The following is a 7,500-nucleotide window of genomic DNA, read 5'->3' as shown; positions in this document are numbered from 1 at the left end:
AAACACAGAATCAAGTAACAAATAAATAAATAAATAGAGAAATAAAAGATAAATAAAAGAGATAAAGAGGAAGAGGAAGAGGAAGAAAGAAGAGTTTAAAGCACTCAGACATATGTGGCTTAAGAGAAGGAGAGAGAGAGAGAGAGAGAAATGGGATCGAAATTTTGGCCATAATGCAATTCAGATGAGACAAGATTGCTCTCTCTCTCTCTCTCTCTCTCTCAACCTGGTCAAGCGCATTCTTCGTCTCGGGGGGTCATGAAGGAGGAGGAGGAGGAGGAGGAGGAGGAGGAGGAGGAGGAGGAGGAGGAATGCACAAGAAGAGGAATGGCAAAGTTGACGTTGGAAGGGAGGAAGGATAAGGAGGAGGAGGAGGAGGAGGAGGCGGTCTATACTTAGTGGGCATCTGGTCACCCGGCATTACTCATTACTCCTCCTCCTCCTCCTCCTCCTCCTCCTCTCTCCTAAGGCAACTAACGCAAATGCAGAATCATATTACCTCTTCCCCTTTCCTTACCTCCCCTCCCTTTCCCTTCCCGCCCCACACCACTCCCCGTACCTTCCTTTCCTTTCTCTCCCCTTCCCTTCCCTTCCCTTCCTTTCCTTCCCCTCTCCTTCCTTCCCTTATATATCCTCTTCCTTCCCCTCTCCTCTCTTCCTCTTCCCTTTCCTTCCTCTCTTCCTCTTCCCTTCCCTATTTATCAAACACTGCGGACAGTCGATTCCTCCTCTTCCTCTTCCTCTTCTTCTCCTCCTCCTCCTCTTCCGTGGGTTGTATATACGAGAAAAATATGAGTTTATTACACTTCTCTCTCTCTCTCTCTCTCTCTCTCTCTCTCTCTCTCAAATCGGTTCCTCTGTGTGTGTGTGTGTGTGTGTGTGTGTGTGCGCGCTACAAGGCTTACATACGACCGATAACAATGCACACACACAAAAAAAGACGAAGAAAAAAAAGAAAAGAAAAAAAACCACAGGAATGCCGTTGAAGAAAAAAAAAGGATAAAATTGAAGAAAAAAAAAAGAAAAAAAAAGATGAAGAATATAACAAGGAACGATATTAAGAGGAGGAGGAGGAGGACGAGGAGGAGAAGGAGGGGAAAAATGGGGGGGGAGGGGGGAAGTACAACTGGCCACCTGCTTGCATGAACCTGGGGCCATGCTCGCTCTCTCTCTCTCTCTCTCTCTCTCTCTCTCTCTCTCTCTCAATTTTTTTTTACTATACTGTATGTGTCGCAAAACCTCATCTTCCCCTCCTCCTCCTCCTCCTCCACTACCTTCTTCTCCTCCTTCATCCACTATCACCACTTCAACCATTCTCGAGGAGGAGGAGGAGGAGGAGGAGGAGGACCCTTTCTCCGTCACTCTTTCCTCACACTTATTTTTAAACACAACCCACAAGCTCCTCCTCCTCCACCTTGTCGCGTGTGTGTGTGTGTGTGTGTGTGTGTGTGTGTCAGCGCTATCATAATCATCATCATTATTATTATTATTTTTATTATTACTTTCTTTATTATTATTATTCATAAATTCACGAAGGCAATACGAATTATCATATATATTACTTTTATATTCTCTCTCTCTCTCTCTCTCTCTCTCTCTCTCTCTCTCTCTCTCTCTCACACACACACACACACATACACACTTAAAATTAACTACGAACAAAAAAAGCGTCTAAAAAATGGGGAGAGAGAGAGAGAGAGAGAGAGAGAGAGAGAGAGAAAGTCACGCATCAGGACTTGCTTTTCCTTGCTCAGGGCTTAAGGCCATGAGAGAGAGAGAGAGAGAGAGAGAGAGAGAGAGAGAGAGAGAGAGAGAGAGAGAGAGAGAGAGAGAGAGAGAGAGAATAAAAGAAAACAACAATAGAAAGACAAGAAAAGAAAAACGAAAGGTAAGAGAAGGGAAGGGAAAGGAAGAGAAGAGAAAGGAAGAGAAGAAGAGAAGAAAAAGGAAGAAAAAGAAAAGAAAATAGAAATAAAGGGAAGAGAAATTTAAGGAAAAGAAATAAGATGAAATGAAAAACATATAAAAAATCGAAAAAGGAAACAAAGAAATGCAAGGAAGGAAGGAACCAAGGAGAGAGAGAGAGAGAGAGAGAGAGAGAGAGAGAGAGAGAGAGAGAGAGAGAGAGAGGAAAAAAAAGGGAGAGAAGGAAGAGAATGGAGGGAACAAGGAAGAGAGAAGGGAGAGAACAGCCTTGGAAAATTCTCATCTTAACAAGGTCATCTCCTCCTCCTCCTCCTCCTCCTGTTTGTCTGTGTCTGAATGCACGCCTCCTCCTCCTCCTTCTCCTCCTCCTTCTCTTGTCTGTCTGTTACCATCCACAATCCTTCTCCTCTCCTCCTCCTCCTCCTCCTCCTCCTTCTCTTGTGTGTCTGTTACCATCCACAATCCTCCTCCTCTCCTCCTCCTCCTCCTTCTCTTGTGTGTCTGTTACCATCCACAATCCTCCTCCTCCTCCTCCTCCTCCTCCTCCTCTTTCCGTGGACTTGGATTCAGGAAGGAGGAGGAGGGAGGAGAAAAGAAAAAGAGGAAGAAAGAAAGAAAGAAGAAAAGAAGAGAAAAAGAAGAGGATGCAGCTTAGGAGGAAAGAAGAAAAGAAGAGGAAGAAAGAGGAGAAAGACGACAAAAAAAAGAGGAAGAAGAAGAGGAGGAGGAGGAGGAGGAGGAGGAGGAGGAGAAGGAGGAAACAAGTATAGAAGAGGAATTAGGAAAAGTAGAAAAACGAGAAAAATAAAAAAAAATAGGGAGTAGAAAAAAAAAGAAGAAAAAGAAGAAGACGAAGAAGAGGAGGAGGAGAGGAGGAGGGGGAGGGGGTACAGGTAACTCCTCCCTTCCCCCCTTAATTAGCGGGGCAGACAATTAACCTGTGGCGGCGGCGGGACAGGTGCGCGTGTGACCCATTAGTGAGGGTAGGTAAGGTGTTGTTGTTGTTGTTATTGTTGCTGTTGTTGTTATTTTCGCCTTGTATATGTTTGCTTGTTTTCTTTATTTTCGTTTCTCGTGTTTTTCTTTTTTTCTTATTTGTTTTTTCTACATCGTTTATATTCGTCCTCTTTCCCTCCTTTTCCCTTCTCTTTCTCTTTTTTTTTCGTTCCCTTTCAATATTCTTTTTCTTTCTTACTTTCTCGCTTTATCTCCATTTTCTTTTATTTTCTGTTATTGCCTCATCTTCATTTCACTTTTTCTTTCACCTTATTCATATTCCTTCATCTCCTTTTTTACCGTTCCATAATGATTCACTTTTATATAATCTTCTTTTGTTTTCCATTAGTTGTCTTAATTTTCCTCTTAGATAATTAGTTTCTCCATTCTCAATCTTCAAATATCTCCCAAACTTTCCTCTCGGTTATTTTCCCTCTCATTAAAACAAAATTATTATCGCTCTAAATAACTTCCTTTCCTTTCAGTTTTTCATAATCATCGTCGTTTCATAATAATTCGCTTCCTTTGTTTGTCTTTCATCAGTTCAGTTTCCCGTGAGAAGGTTTGCTACCCAGATAGGTCAACTTTTTTTTATTTCTCTCCATTCAGTCATTTGTCTCTTTCAAGAACCGTCTGGCATTCAGGGAGGGAGCTTTCGAAACTGAGTGGTAGGTGGCGACACTTGCAACTTAACCCCCTAAAAGAAGACCAAGCTACAGGAGTGGAACAAAAAGTGGCTGCTACAATTCAATGCAGTTATTATTATTATTATTCTAAGTTATCTGAAATATACGTGGACTCAACACCATCTACGTCATACAAAGACCACAATGACCTAGAGGTTAAAAAAGGTTAAGTGAGGTTAAATGACATTGTGTGATATTGAAAGAAAATTGAATGAGCTGTTTCTTGGGAGTTTAATTTTCAATACTCTAGAACTTTTATTTTGTTTTTTGTTTTGTTTATGTGCTTAAATAATTCCAGCTTTTTGTCTTGTTTCTTATTCTACACTGTCCTCTTTCCCTCCTTTTCCATTCTTACTCTTCATTTTTTTCGTTCCCTTTCTGTAATCCTTTTCTTTCTCCTTTTTTTCCTTATTTTCCGTATTCATTTTATATTTTCCATCCCCCTAACAAATGATTTTCCTGTTTTCACCTCCATGGTCTTGTGGTTGGCGTCCCTAACTACAAAACCGCGGGCGCAGGTTCGGATCCCGGCCCGGGCAGTCAACGTGCAGGCCACCCAGCTGTTCATCCTCCCTTTGGGCTTGTTGAAAATTGGGTACCTGGGGACACCTGGGGAAGGTAGACTGTGGTAACCCGGATGTCACTCTGCCGCTGTGTCCCGGGGGCGTATTCCCAATCTCTCAACGGGTATGTGGGCCCTGAGACGCTCGGATGTTTTTTTTTTTTAAGGTTTTCCTCTTTTTATATATAAGTTAAGACTGACATACACAAACTCATGAATAGCCTGACAAATTATCTTAAGGTGTATTATTGAAACCACTGAAACTCTGCCCATATTTCCTGTAACTGTTCATGACATCTTAGGGCCAAACGATGCCAAGCCATTCACCCAGTCACCCAGTCAACCATTCAAGCAAACGTGTATGTGGTCCCTCGGTGAAGACGCTTGTTGTTGTTTTTGTTTTGTTTTTTTAAGGTTTACCCCCTTTTATATATGTATTGATACCATTTAAGCTGAGACTGACAAACACGATCTCATGAATAGCCTGACAAATTATCTTAAGGTGTATTATTGAAACCATTGAAACTCTGCCCATATTTCCTGTAACTGTTCATGACATCTTAGGGCCAAACGATGCCAAGCCATTCACCCAGTTACCCAGTCAACCATTCAAGCAAACGTGTATGTGGTCCCTCGGTGAAGACGCTTGTTTATTTTTATGGTTTTTTTTTTAGGTTTACCCCCTTTTATGTACGTATTGATACCATTGAAGCTGAGACTGACAAACACGATCTCATGAATAGCCTGACAAATTATCTGAAGGTGTATTATTGAAACCACTGAAACTCTGCCCATATTTCCTGTAACTGTTCATGACATCTTAGGGCCAAACGATGCCAAGCCATTCAACCAGTCACCCAGTCAACCATTCTAGCAGTCAACCAATCAACCAAACGGGTATGTGGTCCCTGAGACGCTCGGATGTTTTTTTTTATTTTTTATTTTTTAAGGTCTACCGCTTTTTTATATGTATTGATTTTTTTACTGGACCATTTTATTTGTTTTTATTTGTTTTATGTTAACTGCAGTTGTTGTGGTCAATGAAATATACTACCATACTACTACTACTACTACTACTACTACTACTATAATAGCTTCGAAACTATCCACGGGGTGTTCTGGAAAATACTCTCATTGTGATTCCCACCCAAAATTACCATGAACGACCCCAACTGAACCTAACCTGACCTGACCTGACCTGTTAAAGAGCGAGCGCCACATACCCGTACAGAGGTTAAAAAAAATTAAAAAAAATCAAAATTATCATATAATTTTATGACCCAAACTAAACCTAACCTAACTAACCTAACCTGACCTTACCTAACCTGACCTGTTCAAGAGCGAGCGTCACATACCCGAACAGAGGTTAACCCACTCAAAATTACAATATATGACCCCAACTAAACCTAACCTTAAATAACCAGACCTGACCTGACCTGACCTGACCTGTTGAAGAGCGGGAGCCACATACCCGCACAAAGGCAAACCCACCCAAAATTACCAAATATGACCCAAACTAAACCTAACCTAAACTAACCTGACCTAACCTGACCCCGGGGTGATGGGTTCCCTCCCTCCATAGGCGCAAGGATCAATGGTACGGAGATGAGCACCGCCGCCATGCGCATATTACCAATTTTACTTAACATTAACTTCTTTTTCAATCGAGTTTTTAATGTGTGTATTATTTATTTTTCTTTGTCTTTTAATTAAACTATTCACAATTTTCCTTCGTTCGTTTCGTGTGTAATCCGTCTTAACTTTCTCGTTCTTGTGTATATATTTAGTCATCTTTTTATTTTATTTATTTTTTGTTTCGTCTATCAAATAATTTCTCGTTTTCTTTTTAATTTCGTTCTTTATTTGCTGTACTGATTATTTTTCTTCTCTTTTTTTTTCTCATGTCCAAATCCTTCCTTTGCTCAATCAATTTCTTTATTTTATTTTCCTGTACTAATTATATATTTTTTTTCATATCCAATTCTTTTCTTTACTCAATCAATTTCCTTTTCTTTTTTTTTACCGTACTAATTATCTTTTTTTCATATCCAATTCTTCTCTTCAATCAATTTCTTTTTTCTTTTTTTTCATTTCTTGTATTAATCATATTTTCTCTTTTTTTTTATGTCCTTCCTTGTCTTTACTCAATCAATTTCCTTTCTTTTTTTTACCGTACTAATTATCTTTTTTTCATATCCAGTTCTTCTCTTCAATCAATTTCTTTCTTCTTTTTATCGTTTATTGTATTAATCATATTTTCTCTTTTTTATGTCCTTCCTTTTCTTTACTCAATCAATTTCTTTTTTTCTTTTTTCGTTTATTGTATTAATCATATTTTCTCTTTTTTTTATGTCCATCATTTTCTTTACTCAATCAATTTCTTTTTTTCTTTTTATCGTTTATTGTATTGATCATATTTTCTCTTTTTTTTATGTCCATCCTTTTCTTACCTCAATCAATTTCTTTTTTTCTTTTTTCGTTTCTTGTATTGATCATATTTTCTTTTTTTTTATGTCCATCCGTTTCTTTACTCAATCAATTTCTTTTTTTCTTTTTATCGTTTATTGTATTAATCATATTTTCTCATGTCTATCCTTTTCTTACCTCAATTAATTTCTCGATATTTTTATTCTTTATTCATTTACTGTATCAATAATTTTTATCTTTTTCATGTCCAGCCTTTTCTTTACTCCTCGACAAATTCATTTCTCGATTTTTTATTCTTTATTTATTTACGCCAATCATATTTTCTCTTTTTTTCATGTCCATTCTTTTCTTTAGTCAATCAATTTATTTCTCGCTATTTTTATTCTTTATTCCTTTACTGTATCAATAATATTTTCTTTTATTTTCCATGTCCATCCTTCAAAGTCTATCATTTCGCACTTTCTCGATGGACTTCAATATTTTCTTTGTTTTTAATTTGATTCTTCGACTAGTGCATCATTTCCTTATTTATCTATTATTTTTTTGGTTATTTATTTACGCCGATTATATTTCCTCTTTTTTTTTTCATTTCCATCCTTCCCACAGTCTATCATTCAGCACTTTCTCGTATAGACTTCAATATATTTTCTTTTTATTTTACTCTTCGACTTCATCATTTTATTATATTTATTTATTTTGGGGGGGAGTTCTTTATTTATTTACCCTAATTATATTTTCTCTTTAATGTTCATCCTTCACAGTCTATCATTTTGCAATTTCTCGGATAGACTTCATTATTTTCTTTGTTTTAATTTGATTCTTCGACTACTTCATCATTTTCTTATTTATTTGTTTTTGTGAGTTCTTTGTGTACTCTGTCAATCATCAATGTTCTTTTTTTTA

At 37.9% G+C, this 7,500-nt stretch overlaps 1 protein-coding gene and 2 long non-coding RNA genes across 12 annotated transcripts in view; 1 reads left to right on the top strand and 2 right to left on the bottom strand.

Moving 5' to 3' along the window:
• The window catches only part of LOC127005431 (muscleblind-like protein 2a), a 229,880-nt gene that overhangs the window by 109,939 nt on the left and 112,441 nt on the right, over positions 1–7,500 (bottom strand). The gene's annotated exons all lie outside the window — the stretch shown is intronic.
• On the top strand, positions 3,490–5,656 carry LOC127005436 (uncharacterized). Its single transcript, XR_007758524.1, has 2 exons — positions 3,490–4,672; positions 4,933–5,656. It is a non-coding gene; the product is annotated as an uncharacterized LOC127005436 (long non-coding RNA).
• LOC127005439 (uncharacterized) overlaps positions 6,128–7,500 on the bottom strand; it is a 2,752-nt gene continuing 1,379 nt past the window's right edge. The window contains exons 1-2 of the long non-coding RNA XR_007758527.1: positions 6,775–7,500; positions 6,128–6,620 (exon numbers count right to left, since the gene is read on the bottom strand). The exon at positions 6,775–7,500 is cut by the window's right edge and continues 1,379 nt beyond it. This is a non-coding gene — a long non-coding RNA (uncharacterized LOC127005439). The remainder of the gene's footprint in view (positions 6,621–6,774) is intronic.

This window comes from Eriocheir sinensis, chromosome 30 (assembly GCF_024679095.1).
Source record: "Eriocheir sinensis breed Jianghai 21 chromosome 30, ASM2467909v1, whole genome shotgun sequence".
Taxonomy (NCBI): Eukaryota; Metazoa; Arthropoda; class Malacostraca; order Decapoda; family Varunidae; genus Eriocheir; species Eriocheir sinensis.
Note: the sequence above shows the minus strand (reverse complement) of the source record. Positions and strands in the feature narration are given on the sequence as shown.